We start from the raw sequence: 16695 nt of genomic DNA, 5'->3' as shown, positions 1-16695 counted from the left end.
GCCCCAACATCGTGCAGCCCGCCTCCAGCGGTGTCGCGACAGGCGTAAATGGAGGGACGAATGGAGACGTGTCGTCTTGAGCGATGAGAGTCGCTTCTGCCTTGGTGCCAATGATGGTCGTATGCGTGTTTGGCGCCGTGCAGGTGAGCGCCACAATCAGGACTGCATACGACCGAGGCACACAGGGCCAACACCCGGCATCATGGTGTGGGGAGCGATCTCCTACACTGGCCGTACACCACTGGTGATCGTCGAGGGGACACTGAATAGTGCACGGTACATCCAAACCGTCATCGAACCCATCGTTCTACCATTCCTAGACCGGCAAGGGAACTTGCTGTTCCAACAGGACAATGCACGTCCGCATGTATCCCGTGCCACCCAACGTGCTCTAGAAGGTGTAAGTCAACTACCCTGGCCAGCAAGATCTCCGGATCTGTCCCCCATTGAGCATGTTTGGGACTGGATGAAGCGTCGTCTCACGCGGTCTGCACGTCCAGCACGAACGCTGGTCCAACTGAGGCGCCAGGTGGAAATGGCATGGCAAGCCGTTCCACAGGACTACATCCAGCATCTCTACGATCGTCTCCATGGGAGAATAGCAGCCTGCATTGCTGCGAAAAGTGGATATGCACTGTACTAGTTCCGACATTGTGCATGCTCTGTTGCCTGTGTCTATGTGCCTGTGGTTCTGTCAGTGTGATCATGTGATGTATCTGACCCCAGGAATGTGTCAATAAAGTTTCCCCTTCCTGGGACAATGAATTCACGGTGTTCTTATTTCAATTTCCAGGAGTGTATGTTGTTGTTGTGGTCTTCAGTCCTGAGACTGGTTTGATGCAGCTCTCCATGCTACTCTATACTGTGCAAGCTTCTTGATCTCTCAGTACTTGCTGCAACCTACATATTTCTGAATCTGCTTAGTGCATTCATCTCTTGGCCTCCCTCTACGATTTTTACCCTCCACGCTGCCCTCCAATGCTAAATTTGTGATCCCGTGATGCCTTAGAACATGTCCTACCAACCGCACCTTCTTCTTGTCAAGTTGTGCTACAAACTTCTCTTCTCCCCAATTCTATTCAATACCTCCCCATTAGTTATGTGATCTACCCACCTAATCTTCAACATTCTTCTGTAGCACCACATTTCGAAAGCTTCTGTTCTCTTCTTGTCCAAACTATTTATCGTCCATGATTCACTTCCATACATGGCACACTCCATACAAATACTTTCAGAAACGAATTCCTGACACATACATCTATACTCGATGTTAACAAATTTCTCTTCTTCAGAAACGCTTTCCCTGCCATTGCCAGCCTACATTTTATATCCTCTCTACTTCGACCATCGTGAGTTATTTTGCTCCCTAAATAGCAAAACTCCTTTACTACTTTAAGTGCCTCATTTCCTAATCTAATTCCCTCCGCATAACCCACTTAATTCGACTATATTCCATTATCCTCGTTTTGCTTTTGTTGATGTTCCTCCTTTCAAGACACTGTCCATTCCGTTCAACTGCTCTTCCAAGTCCTTTGCTTGTATTTCGCCTGTCTTATACATCTTGCTCACCAGATGGCAGAGTTTTGTCAGGACTGGCTCTCCCAAGGCCGTCTGTAGTTCTAATGGAATGTTGTCTACTCCCGGGGCCTTGTTTCGACTCAGGTCTTTCAGTGCTCTGTCAAACTCTTCACGCAGTATCGTATCCCCCATTTCATCTTTGTCTACATCCTCTTCCATTTCCATAATATTGCCCTCAAGTACATCGCCCTTGTATAGACCCTCTATACACTCCTTCCACCTTTCTGCTTTCCCTTCTTTGCTTAGAACTGGGTTTCCATCTGAGCTCTTGATATTCATACAAGTGGCTCTCTTTTCTCCAAAGGTCTCTTTAATTTTCCTGTAGACGGTATCTATCTTACCCCTAGTGAGATAAGCCAGTCATATATTTAAATTTAAATATTTCAGAAATTTTCGCAGATCATAGTTATGTGTTCTTTAGTAATTCAGCTGTGCAGCTGTATCAATAAGCAAAGTCAGCTTTTCTAATAATTCAGTTCTCAGAAAAATGTTGTCCAGTATTAGTAGATAGGCGAGCATTGCACTAAGCTCTGCCATTTACGAGGAGATATATAGACTGCGTTATCCGGCGACACCATCGTGAGGTAAGAATTTTTCAGTTTATTTCTCACGCACATATTTAGATTCATTTCACAGGTCCATGACGTAGCGCTGCTTACGTCAAAATTTATCAGTTTTCATGAGTTAAGATATTAATAATAATTATCATTTTTATTTTTATACAGGAAGGTTACACTGTGTGGCAGCTAGCGATTGTAACTACTGCCGAGACTGATCTGACCTGCGACTCTATTGCAGCAGAGTTATTTTCTGTCGCAGGCAGCGCGTGAGCAATACATCGAAATTACATATGCTCCAGCAGGTTGGTGAACCCCTCTCAATGAATTATAGCAAAAAAATTACAGAAATTGCTTAAGAACAAATACGCACTGCTGTCGAAAATGTAAACTAGATAGCAGTATTCCACTTAGACATAACAGATCTCCAGGAATTGCTTGTGTGCAGAAAAGAAAATAAGTTTGCATTACGTATTTAAAGCAGTACAACCTGGCGGAAAAAAATCGAAACACCGAGGAGGAGTTGTACGACGTAAACGACAGTTGCTAGGCGTGTTTCTACATCGAAAAGACTATGTCTGCTCAAATTTAGCACCAGTCGTGTATTAGTGGCACTAGTAGCGCCTCTGTGAGGATGCAAATCAGGTTCGTTTTAAAAAGACGGTGCAACGCTCGTGAGCGTTAGTTACCTTTGAGATTGGACGTCGTGAGTTGATGTTAGGCAAGAATGACTTCAAGGCGAGAAACTCATTATCAACACCTCACTAAGTCGGGACCTCACTAAGTCGAACGAGATCGTTCAATAGGGCGACACAGACTGGCAGTCTGTGTATAGCGATTTTACGACAATGACGTGTGGGGCCTGAAGATTGGCATCAATGTAATGCCTAAACTGGTAGCACATAAGAAGTTCATAAACTAAATTTCTACAATACATACGGCTGTTGCTAAATTATTGCATCAAGAAATACATGCCAGCCGTTGTCCCATGGTCCGTAATGGATCAATGTAGATCGAAACAACAGAGTTCATCGCATATCTAGCGTAGGTATCGCGAGAAAAATATCACAGAAATTCGAGCGCTTACGTAGGCGTGCAGTCATTTCCCCTTCGCTGCATTAGTGAATGGAATAAGAGAGCGTGAGGCACACTCCCACAAAAGAAAACCGCACTGCACCGCACATCGGCTTGCAGAGAATATACAGTATGTGGATGCAGATCAAGATGATAAAACGCAGGACAATCGGAACAGAAGTTAGCGAAAAACGCGATTTACACATACCGTATTACAGTACAGAACTTGGCGTACAGCGACATGCAAAATCCATTTACTTGAGGCCTGTTCATAAAATTCCGTAGCACGTCTCATTTACTTATTTGTCCATAGAAACAAACAGGAAGTATTAGTACAAATATATTTTTGCTCTGTTTATACCCAGCTGGCATTTCAAAGCCATAACTTTAGTCTTTCGCGTATTCACGTGTCAGATAACAACTCTTCTACACCTATATCTACGTCTACATGGATACTCAACAACTCACACTTAAGTGCCAGGAAGACGGTTCACCGAACCAGCTTTACAATAATTCTCTATTATTCCACTCTAGGACAGGGCGCGGTAAAAAACGAACACCTATATCTTTCAGTGCGAGCTCTGATTTCCCTGATTTTATTATGATGATCGTTTTTCCCTATGTAGGTGTGATGATACATACTTACCAACTACAAATAAGTGTATACATATTTACAAAATTTCATGGAAATAAAAGGAAGTTCAAATATCACGTGCTATTTAAAATTCTGCACTTCCTTCAAAATTTCAATCAGAGGTATCTTCGTAGCACATCAGATATCGTATCATTATGTACTAACTAACCGTAAGAGATAAGTTACTTAACACCTTATACACATGCTGTTTCAGTAAGAGCGTGCAAAAATGTAACAGCACGTACAGAATTCTCCACTGAACAATTTGAGGTAGGGAATCTGCGGTCGGAGAAACCATCTTAAGCAGATCTGGAAGTAAAAATGTGTACCGCTTTGTCTAGCATTACTGTTTTCCAGATTATTTACAACTAACATGCATACACGTTCACAAGTACTGTGCTGTTTATTTACATGTAGATACTTTATTTCCCGCAATAAAACAAAAACGACGAGCCATATTTTCTACCTGGCCGTCTGAATGGTCACCTGGATTTGAGGTTTGTGCAAAGAGTTCCACCTGAGTAGTCAGAAACGTCCCCTTGGCTGTTCGTGAGAGGGTGTGGGTACAACATGACGGTGCACCACTCTTCAGTGTGGATGTCAGTGACCCTCTCAATGCTTTACTTCCTGGTCGCTGGTTTGGTAGTGCAGGTCCTATTCCATGGCCTGCGAGGCCACCTAACCTGAATCCCCTTGATTATTTCCTATGGGGGTATCTAAAGTCACTTGTGCATGAGACCCTAGTGGATACGGAGATGGAATTAGTTGCCAGAATTATAGCTGCCTGTGATGTGATTCCAAACAGACCAGGAGTATTTGTCAAGGCGAGTCAATCTTGTTCGCCGATGTCATGCTTGCACTGAGGTTGATGGCCGTCAGTTTCAGCATATTTTGTAAGATGCAGCACAAATGGCACGTTCATTGTGTCAATGATGGTATTTGTAGTTTACTGTAATTAATGTAAATTAAAAAGCGCACAGAAATGTGATTGCTGTATTCCTATTATCTCCTCAAGCTGGCTCCTCCGACCCTAGGTTCCCTACCCCAAATTCTTCAGTGGACATCCTCTATGTCCTGTTAAATTTTTGAACACTCTTACGGAAACACCCTGTATGTATGACTGACGGCCAAATATCCGGTCAATGTACCTCTTTTACTTCAGCAGACTATCATACGACCAAGATTTTTTATTAATAGCGTACGGTCATTTCAAGTACGTGGCATATAGTTTTATGCCAACGGCCTTACCGCAAAGTTAAAACCGGTTCCCGTCAGACCACCGAAGTTAAGAGTTGGGCTTGGCTAGCACTTGGATGGGTCACCGTTCGGGTCTGGGTGCATTCAGCCCTTGTGTGGCCAATTGAGAAGCTGCCTGATGGAGAAGTAGCAGTTCCGGTCACGGAACTCACCACGGCTGGGGGAGTGGGGTGCTGACCACATGCCCCTCCATATCTGCACCCACTGACGCCTAACGGCTGATGATGACGCGGCGGTATTCTTAGGCCTCCCATCGCCTGTTCAAACGGAGTTCATACAGTTCTATTTTTCTAGGAAGATTCCCCGTGATTTGATGACCTTTACGTTTTACTTACATTACAATACAAATCATCAAAGTTTCTTACAAGTGTTATCATACCTTTCATCAGTTAACATGGTAGTTAATTATATGGTAAAGAAAGAAATCCCCAAATAATTTACTAAATTGCATTTCCTTAATTAAATTACTTCCACCGTATTCACTCTTCACTTTAATCATCATTAGGTGAAAAGCTCACTTTAATATATAGAATACCAATGGAATATTTTTACACAAAGGCTGTGAATAAACAGTGCTTAATAGTTTACCAAGCAGGCTTCAGGCTAGCGTACACTTAGTAATTCTGTCACTTACATTTCTACTTTTATGAACGTTTGTCACAGCGTCATTTATTCATGAAGATCTCTGCGAAAACTAATGTTTGTTCTTTAGTTAATATAGATGATATTACTCTTTCCCTTCCTTCTCATATACGATAGAAGCTGGTTTATCGCGTACATACTTTACAAAATTTTTTACACACCTGTTTACTTGTCCATCAGTCAAATTCCATGTCTTATTGAGAGGATTTGAGGCACGAAATATTACCACTCGTATGAATCGGATAGTCTCCTCGCACAGAGGAAAAAAGTTTTAAATAAAAAAATTGTAACATAATTTAAAAGCATCACACGAATTATTAATTAAACAATAATTATATCTTAGTGAGTGAGGCATAAACGCGATTAAATTGTTACCTTAAAAATCTGTGTTCATCGCTATGACACTGCCGTTAATGAAGTATCTACACAGATTGGTGACTATGTATACAGTTGTAGAACGCGCAGAAACCGAAATAGTTTTCAATTCTAACATCGCAAGGGCAAATTAGAAATTCCATACGAAAGTAAAACTATGCTCCAGGTGAGGCTCGAACTCACAACCCCGGCATTGCTCACGGCGACTGCCTTATAAGTACCGTGCGCTAACCGATTGCGCCACTGGAGCTGCGGTTTCCATGGCACTCCTACTGTTATCACATTGCGTCTGCGTGACACATCCAACAGGAAACTCGTGACGGCCGATAAACATGACGTCACCAGAATATATCAGTACGGCTGCTCGCCAGTTTAGAACGTACTCCGTTGGTTGGACGAATCAGCGCTTGGCGTTACTGCTAAGCCTTGTGTGTTCTAACACTGCTACCTACCTTGATTAAAGAAAGACAACGAAATTGCTACGTAACTAGTTACCTTGCCATACAAAACGCAATTGCACATGGAACATGAAAGTAGAATTATACGGATATAATCCTGAATCAACTTGTTCTCGCTTGAAAGCTCCATATTAACTCTTATCGTGAATTACAGCGGATTTTGTACCTCCTGTACAAGGAATCTTGCAAACAATACCTTCTTTTGCCTAACCTTGCTGAAAAGCGTTGAGATCGATATACTCTGCTGCCGCCGTGATAAATCTCGTGCAACAATTAGCATGGCAGAGGGATTACGTCGTGCAGGGAGTCATTTTGCAAGTCGTACAACTAAGAAAGCGACGAATAACGGTTCGAGGTATTTACAGCCATGTAATCAATACAAACAATTGATGTCGTTGCAGACGTAGCTGTATTTATTATGTATCTCGTCTACTGCAACTCTAAAATAACACCATTCAAATGCTGTTGAGACATGTTCTTCGTCATCCCTACTTTTTATCTCGCGGGAGATGTCTGTAGCTACGTTCTCCCATACAGCAGAAGGAAGACAATTATCTGCAGAAGTAGCAACAACTGAGGCTTTGAATGAACGACCGGTATTCCCAAAAAATTAACATTTGCCAACATCTGCAGTTCGCTTGTAATTATATCCTCTCCCAAGTGTTCCTTTTTTATTCTTTATTCTTATTTTTTAATTTTGTGACAATTAGTAACGTAATTTTTCTCAGTACCCCATAAAACGATGCAAACTTTTAAATTTGAAACGTGGAGTACTAGCGACTCATTTGAAAAAGACTGCTTTTAGGATGTCAAATGCATTTTACAAACCTAAATAACAAGTCAAAATTTAATGAAAGGCATTAATATCTCTTCCAAGCAGTACCAGGCAAATTCCGTTGATTCAGAAGTGGAGTATCATAGACCTCAAATAATGAAACAAAGTGGAAGTTAGAGTGTAAAAAAAGGTGAACATGCGCCTAAACGTTTGCAAGATGTTTCTAAAGATAACGAAAGAGTGGTACAGTAACGAAGACAATTAACGTCAAACAAAAGAGCTCGAGAAGTGCTGAGAACAGTCATTCAGGTCGAGGAAGTGTTAAAGAATACGGAAGAAACCGTTTGCACTAGAGCTACAAGGTCATCGACATATTTAATTGAAAACTACCCTCCATTAAATACTGAAATAAATTTTAAACCTTGTTTGGTGATTTTATTATGAAGTAAACACATTATTTAACAATTTAAAGGCAAAATAACAACAAAAGTTGACGTCTTGACCAAAGATTACTTTTACTGACCGGCGCGGAGGTTATCATCTGTGAGCTACGCAATCAGTCTGGACCTGTGTGACAATTTCATAGAAGCGATGCATAGCGCAGATGATGTTTTGCTCTTTATTTGCAGACATTCAGTAATCTTCAACGAAGATACTTGGAGCTTCACAGTTATTTAAAGTGCTCCATGTGGAGTTGGTTAGGTTTGGCTGGTTACGCAAAATCAGTAAACTACGTGATGGTTTATTTGCAAGTATATTTTTTAAATTTATAGTGTCGTTGTTTTGTTAAATAACAAATAGTCACCGAAAAAGAAGTAGAGCCTCTCACGCCCGTACTTTTGTCATGACCACCACAAAAACATTTAGGGTCACGTTTGTAAATAGCTCAGTATTCCTTTCGAGGGTTAACATGATACGGAACTGTGATGTTGTCAATACGTCTGGGCACGATCACTCACTAATACGGTCCCAGCTAGGAGACAGCTGGTGGAGAGCGGTTGAAAAATAACGGTTTTTAGGACAGAGAGGAAAAAAGTGCCACAGCAAGCGCTGTGGGAAAGAAACCTCTGCGACCTTCTTGGCGGGTAACAGGGATATAAGCGCATTTATGCCCTAGCACCGGTAGTTCACGCGCGAGTGCAAGGATGTGTTAGTTACCGTTGTTGCTACACACTGACGATGTCTTCTGGGTCAGCTTCAGCGTCTGCGTTCCCGTAATATGCCAATTTCGCCACTAGAGAGGTCAATCCAATGAGAAAATCTTTCACTTATTGTAGAATATCGTGTGGGTTTTGTGTGTGTGTGTGTGTGTGTGTGTGTGTGTGTGTGTGTGTGTGTTCGGCTTCCCTGTCGTTGTTTGTGGGGTGTTTGAGCACAGTTGGTGATGGTAGTAAGATCTGCAGTGATACAAAGGCTAGCCGATAGTGTGTTGTCTGTAAGGTTAGCTTAAGTCTTCCACAGTCGGTTAAGATACCTAAGCAAATGTGTTTTTGCACGGTTATGCTTTCACCCGTGGCTATAACCGAAGTACCACGCATTCAGAATGCAGGGGTTCCTCGAAAGTCTAATGTTTCTGTCCAGTCGTTTGGCGTGTGTGGTGGATGAATTGCAGTGATGTTGATCTTTTCATTAATTAAATATCAAGAGAACAGGAAAATTTCGGTTCTGAGGAGAAGTCAGCCAAACTAATCGAAGGGAAAAAGAAGACGCCGGAACAAGATTACTAAATAATACTTACCATTTCATTTAACAAAGGATGTTTATAATTAAAAAATCATGCTCTATGAATGTAAAGTTTCGCCAATACAAGAGAGTAGTTGGACAAGATTGTACATATGCATCATAAACACCAATTTTAGGTCTAGCGGTTCAGGCGCTCAGTCCGGAACCGCGCGACTACTACGGTCGCAGGTTCGAATCCTGCCTCGGGCATGGTTGTGTGTGATGTCCTTAGGTTGGTTAGGTTTAAGTAGTTCTAAGTTCTAGGGGACTGATGACCACAGATGTTAAGTCCCATAGTGCTCAGAGCCATTTGAACCATTTTTGAACCAATTTTAGGACTAATAGGCAATCGGGAGAAAGGGAAAAAATATTGCGACGAAGAGATTAATATTTCACTTGACAAAGGATGTTTATAATTAAAAAATCATTCTCTATGAATGTAAACATTCATCATTACAAGAGAGTAATTCGAACAACTTAGGAAAAGGGAAAAAATATTGCGACGAAGATATTAGGAAATATAACTAACTAGAAACATTTAAATTGAGAAGTGACACTGAAGTACGCTATCAGGTAGAAAAGAAAAAAAACACACGCAGTTGGGGAAAATAGACTAATGTTCTAGAGACACATCAAAAGAATGAGTAGCAGCATGCTGACGAAACAGCTAACTGAGAACATTAAAAGATTACGAAGAAGATCCAAGAGGAGTCGAAACGTCGATTGTGTAAGAAGAAACCGAAGAGGAACATAATGTGGCTTAACAGCCTAGAAGGTTTTACCTTCAATTACCTTCAGATTTAAACAGAATTTTGAAAAGTTGAAAGGCAAAAATCACTTGCCTTGGGAAGCTGCACGAACACCTAGAAGAAACTGGCATAAATGAGCAAAATATTAAAGATAGAACGGAATAGAGAAAAAAATCAAGAGCTAGAAAGAGAAACAGTTCCGAAAATTAGGGAAGAAATTTATGAGCAGAGGAGAGAAAAGCATAAACTGCCAGATGAAGGACTGGAGAAAGCGTAAAAGTAATTTAATGGCTACTCTGTAACTAGAGAAGAACAAGTTGAAAAGATTTCTCCACGAAAGTTATGATGTGCTTGTGTTTCTAAACGAAATTTGAGTATGTATTTTGGACGTAAAAAGTTTCCATAAGGAACATCATTAAATAATATATTCACGAAAATAGCAGTGTGTATTGTAAATACACAATGAACCACACACTTTTTTACCATTCAACATCCTCACTGAAGGGATAGCCAGTCTTGTAGCGGGACTCAGCTTTCACATCGTGTATGCTATACATGTCTATCGAATTACTGAGTTCCCAAAACTGAGGGAATTAAGTATTTATCCTTCCATTAGCTTCGTAAACAGAATCGTGGAAGTATCTCTGAGAACCTGCTTGCAAACGAATGCGTGCTAACAGAAACACTTCCTTCCCTTCTTCAAGCACTTTTTCTATTTTTTGTTGCTCCAAGCAACGCACTTCTTTTCATACAAGACCACTGAATATACTTGAACGAAAGGCATGGTATTTGGAAGAGGAAACGTCTGTGTCGACCGAAATCTGCTTCTGAAATGTTGCAGACAGACGCGACGACTTACGTCAGTAAACAAGGAGCCTAACATAACAGGACGGTTTGTGCCGGAAAAAGTATTTACAATTATCTTTTTCTCTCAGTCCCCCTCCCCTCCCGCGCAAAACCCACTGCACCTTCCCATCGCGCGCGCGCGGTCACACACACACACACACACACACACACACACACACACACACATATATATATATATATATATATATATATATATATATATATATATATATATATATGTATAATGGCCCAGGCTTTACTGTCTTCTCAGACCCCCTCTTGGAGATTCCTGTCTACAGCTGTTTAACATCTGTCATTCATAGACCTTCTTTTCTCTTTTCCTATGGGATAGATTTCCTTACCTGCTTTGGCTGTCTGTTTTCATTAGCTATATCCATATTTAACATCCTCCTTGCAATAGATTGCATTACGTTACAGTTCCATCTTCTTCTGAGTTCTGTACTTCGTCTTCAGTAATCCATTTCTGTGAGTATCTGTTGAGCTTTTCCTTTTTATCTTGCTTCCCAAGCATCTATTTTCTGTCATTGTTTTTTATTTCTTTTTCGTTTTGTTTGCGGTATTATTACTCCAAGGAAGGAGTTGAAGTTTCCCTTGTGCTGCCTTATTTTTGATACCTTCTACGGTCTTTACATTCGTTTAAAGAGCACAGTGTATATAGCTAAACATGTTTAAAAGGAGAACAACATTTAACACTAAAAATTCCAGCATCTAATTCATGGTATTCGTCGGCACCACTACCATATACCAAGTATTCTTTGTGAAACTTCCTGGCAGACTAAAACTGTGTGCCGGACCGAGATTCGAACCTTTGTCTTTCGCGGGCAAGTGCTCTACCATCTTTTTTAAAACATTTTGTTCGTTATGGTTCGTTGCATTTGCTTGTAGTGGACGTCACATGACACTCGTTGAAGTTCGTTGTTGAGCAAACATCTCTCTGACCGAACACTCTGAGCTACCGTGCAGGCAACCATCTGAGCTACCCAAGCACGACTCACGCCCCGTCCTCACAGCTTTACTTCCTACCTACTCTCATTCTTGAAGCAATCTTTGTGTTTACTTTTAAACCTCGTGCAGTCCTCTAGTATTGACTGCATACCGACAGCGCAACGCCGCTAAACAGTATCAAAGGCGTTGACCAGCGCGCCAATGGAAAGAGCAGGTAGGGCCACACCTCCATAAACACAGTTCAGCGCCCCTTGTCAACACCGATATAAGCCGCCAGGTATGAGGCGCCTTGCCACGGTTCGCGCTGCTCCCCCTGTCGTAAGTCCGAGTCCGCCCTCGGGCATGGGTGTGTGTGTTGCCCTTAGCGTAAGTTAGGTTTTAGGTTAAGTTAGATTAAGTAGCGTGTGAGCCTAGGGACCGATGACCTAAGCAGTTTGCTCCCATAGGAACTTACCACATATTTCCAATTTCCGACCACACTGACATAACCAGCCGCTCATCGCTGGTGGAGCACTGTTTACTCGCAGACTTCGAGAGCATCAGCAGGGAGTAGCAGGAAGACAATACTTTGCCTATGTTTTGCGAGTAGGCATAAAGTGTGCATGTAATAGCATGCAGGAGGCACAAGAAGCACATCAAGCCACTTTGTAACGAGAAATTATGTTTCTTTCCTTTTTAGAAACAGAGTTCTATTAATCTGCAAGTGTATGTGTGCACATACACATCATTTTGCATTCCTGTCACCGGCCATCGCAACTTCTCTCTTTCCTCGTTTGTGTCGGTGCTGACTCCCGCAGTAGCTGACACAACACACCTCGTCCGCAGCTCGTGGTCGTGCGGTAGCGTTCTCGCTTCCCGCGCCCGGGTTCGATTCCCGGCGGGGTCAGGGATTTTCTCTGCCTCGTGATGACTGGGTGTTGTGTGATGTCCTTAGGTTAGTTAGATTTAAGTAGTTCTAAGTTCTAGGAGACTGATGACCATAGATGTTAAGTCCCATAGTGCTCAGAGCCACAACACGCCTCACTTGTCATATTCTTGCTACAGTTTTCTCAGCATATAACCAGAATCATCACTATCTTTGGCAGTTATCACTAGATCATCGGCGGATTGGAGAAAGTATAGATTATTATTTCCTACTGCCTTAAACTGCGAGTATCTGTCTTTTTAATGGAAGAAGGCAATTGTGCTCCCTGTGTTTAATATACTGTAGGAAGCAGAAGGGTGTGTTCGGTGCCTAGGCTTACAAACTACCGTTAAAAAAACTGATTTGAGAAACAGGAGTCACAGATATTATTTTCATACTTACACAAATAATAGTAAAATGTTCTGGATGAGGGCGGACAGTTTATTTCGTTTTCGTAGACATACAAGAGGCATATGATACAGTACTATTACATACGTTGTGGCTGACCATGGGAATAATAGGGCCTTATACTGTGGATGCACCAGCTCAAGAAACAGGGTCAAGTGTTATGAGAGCAAATTAGCAAGAGATATGACACTGTGGTCCACTCGCTTCTTCCACTGTTAGAAATTTATCTTTTCACAGTATATGTTACACATCGAGGCGACTGAGTACCAATTCTTCTTCACATCACAACACTGGTCAGACGTATGAGCTGAGACTGACAAAGGAAGCTCAGCATTATAAGTTCCGTGTATTTATTTGTCAGGGAATTCATCGTACCTTTGTTCGCGTGCAAACGGATCTTGGTCTGCTCAGATTGACACACCTGCCTTTTGTGATAGCCATTGCGTCAACTTAAAGGCATTTATTTTTGATGGGAATATTTTAGAGTATTGGATAATATTTAGGCTCGAATGACCACGAGTCAGGCGTGAGCCGTGATACGATCTCTGACACGACCAGCTCCTCAAAGTCAGCAGCTGGCTGCCGGGAAACGGTTCCGAGCCACTTGCCGCGTTGTATAACGACACCTCAACTGCGAAAGGAATTCGATTTGAAGACATCGGATTTTAGAAGCTGCTATGGCATCTTGCAAATCATTAAATGCGTTTACTACACCCCTAATAGTGTTTTCTCGTTCTTCTTGTTTCATTTACTGTATGTATCAAAAGATAGGGTCAGTCTTTGAGGAGATGACAAAGAATCGTGTTTATAACAAATACTGTTAATACCACTTTTCCGTACACCGGGGGTTCCCAAACGGTGATACGCGTACCAATAGTGGTTCGCGAGGACATTTCTGGCGTTACGCGTACAAGTAAACAAATCATGTACTGCTATAAGTAAAATTATTCTCTTACGTTGCTTTATTTTTAAAGTATATATTGGCCACGACATCTTGATAGATGATTGTTGCAATGTCTGTGTGTTATGGATTGCATTTTTTCATATGACTTGTCAAGCTGAAACGTACCCTTTGGATAATTTTGAATTACTGTGCTGGTAAACCCCTTAGGTTATTTGATTTTTAAACAGCTGAGCAAAACTGGACGTATTCAGACATTTCTCTCTTTACTTATTCTGATCATCACTAAACTGACACACAATATTTTTAGCGCAACGCAAACTGACTTTCAATAATCCCTACAAAACAATGGCCCTGACTAACAATAACCTAAACCTTACATGAATCACTTACCTCACAAAAATCTTCGTTACTCGAACTACTGCAATACAGCGAGCGCCAATACTGCCAGCTAAATAACAGATTCTAACTACTGAAGGCACTAACTACTGATAGGCATAGTTAGCAAATGAAAGATTTTGATAGAGAATAAACAATGTGTTTACCTTAATAGTGTTCAAAAGTCATTATATATATATATATATATATATATATATATATATATATATATATATATATATATGTTCATGACATACAGTCTTACAAATTTACTCTCTCTGATGGACACACGTCCAGATCATCCGCTCTCAAAACTCCACGCCATCTCACTCCCCACATCCACCACTGCTGGCGGCTCACCTCCAACTGCGCAACGCTACGTGCTGTTCACATACAACTGCCCAACACTACAATAGCAAATATTACAACAATGCGAACCAGCCACAGACTGCACACAGCACGGCCAGTGATTTTCATACAGAGCGCTACGTGGCGTTACCAATATAAAAACCTACACAGCCTACTTACAAAGCCAATGGCAGCACGGCATCTCTTGCCGCAATTGTCACAAGTGTATCTGGCTCCTGAGGCAGGAGCAGTGGTAGCATTGCGAAGCTTTTTCTGCCATAATTTGTCTAACAAGCCATCATCATGCTTCGACATTCCAGATGATGTATCATCACGCCACTATGGTCTCATGCTAGTTGTTTGGGTCGAGAGAAAGCTATGAACGCTGGGCAAATTCGTGGCTTTTAAATACGACCCAGGCGATGCAGTGCCTGTGGAGTGGACACTCCGCCTGCACCTGCGAAGGTGCGGATAACAACACGGGGAGTCGCAGTTACCGGTTTTAAGCCTTGGACCGAGGGGCGTGAGTGCGGGCGCCAGGGGTGACTCTCGTCGGTGGGATAGCCCATTGCGGCTGACTGACTGGTTACCGCCCGCCTCAAGCTGGGCAGCCCCCAGCCAGTAAGGTACCAGTCCGTCCCCCACCTTGCGCTTCTATGGGTGTATGGGGCAGCAAGAATCTCGCAGTGCTTGATACAAGGTGGGTTACTGAGGCACCTGGAAAAAACAACAATAATGTAGCTCATATGAGCAAAACCAACTATTCAGTATTTTTAAAGTAGCATCATCTGCAGAAACCAGCACGGTCTTAGAAATCAGCGGTCATGCGAGTCAGAGCTGGCCCTCTTTGTGCATGATATACAACAGGCTCTAGATACCGGCTCCCAGGTTAATGCCATATTCCTCGACTTTCGAAAGGCGTTCGACTCAGTTCCGCACGGTCGCTTGCTCCCGAAAGTGCGCGCTTACTGTCTGTCCTATGACATGTGGTTCTATAGAAAGTTTTCTGACAGACAGAGAGCCGTATGTCTTTCTGAATGGGGTGACTTCAACACAAACAAGCGTAACATCAGTTGTGCCCCAGGGCAGTGTAATAGGTCCGCTTCTTTTTGCGATTTACATAAACGATCTGGTTGATGGTATTGACAGCGGCCTTAGACTGTTTGCCGATGATGCTGTAGTCTACAGGAAAGTAGTATGACACGAAAGTTGTGAACAAACCAATGAGGATTTGCAGAAAATAAATGCATGGTATAATGACTGGCAGTTATCTCTCAATATCAGTAAGTGTAACCTACTGCGTATAGCAAGGCGAAAATCCCCATTAATGTGCGAGTACAACATAAATGCCCAGTCTTTGGAAGCGGTAACATCAGTCACGTATCTGGGTGTGACTACTCGAAATGATCTCAAATGGAACGATAAGATTACACAAGTAACGGGTAAGGTGAACTCTTAGATTGCGGTTTATTGGTAGAATTCTGAAGCGATGCAGTTCTTCAACAAAGGAAATTGCTTCGTGTAGTCTGTGTGGGACCCTTACCAATTGGGTCTGATTCAAGTGATTGAGAAGGTCCAAAGAAGAGCGGCAAGATTCGTGACTGGTACATTTACCCATCGCGGAGCGTTACAAATCTCATAGAAAGTTTGAAGTGGGACACACCTTCCGATAGACCACGCTCTAAATTCCAGAATCCGATCTTCGCCGAGGATGTAGAGCATCTATTATTACCACCAACTTTCATATCGCGCAATGATCACCATTCAAAGATATGAGAAATTATTGCTCGTACTGTATAATGATAAAGAAAATTGGATTTACCACAATTTCTTTTTCCGGACAGCACGCGGGAAACCCTTGCCATCCCTCGCTTCATTGATCGTCGCTGCATTGGCCGGCAATGATCCATCTTGTTTTGACGTTGGCGACGTTTCGATGCGGTCTTGCCGGTGGTTATTAGAAAGCTTTTGTCTCTCTTTGCCACTGCTGCCAATTTATGCGATGTATCAATGTGTGGCGCTGCTATAGTCATCACGCAGTAAATGGTTTTTTGTTGCTGCTATTGTCGCTTACTTGGTATCGTGATACGAAGGATGATTATTGTTATTTATTTATTTATTTA

At 42.1% G+C, this 16695-nt stretch overlaps 1 non-coding gene across 1 annotated transcript; it reads right to left on the bottom strand.

The window, feature by feature from the left end:
* Window positions 1-6275: 6275 nt before the first annotated feature.
* Trnai-uau (transfer RNA isoleucine (anticodon UAU)) lies at window positions 6276-6367 on the bottom strand. Its single transcript is given in 2 exon segments — window positions 6276-6311; window positions 6330-6367. It is a non-coding gene; the product is annotated as a tRNA-Ile (tRNA).
* Window positions 6368-16695: the final 10328 nt, after the last annotated feature.

This window comes from Schistocerca serialis, chromosome 2 (genome assembly GCF_023864345.2).
Source record: "Schistocerca serialis cubense isolate TAMUIC-IGC-003099 chromosome 2, iqSchSeri2.2, whole genome shotgun sequence".
NCBI lineage: Eukaryota > Metazoa > Arthropoda > Insecta > Orthoptera > Acrididae > Schistocerca > Schistocerca serialis.
Note: the sequence above shows the minus strand (reverse complement) of the source record. Positions and strands in the feature narration are given on the sequence as shown.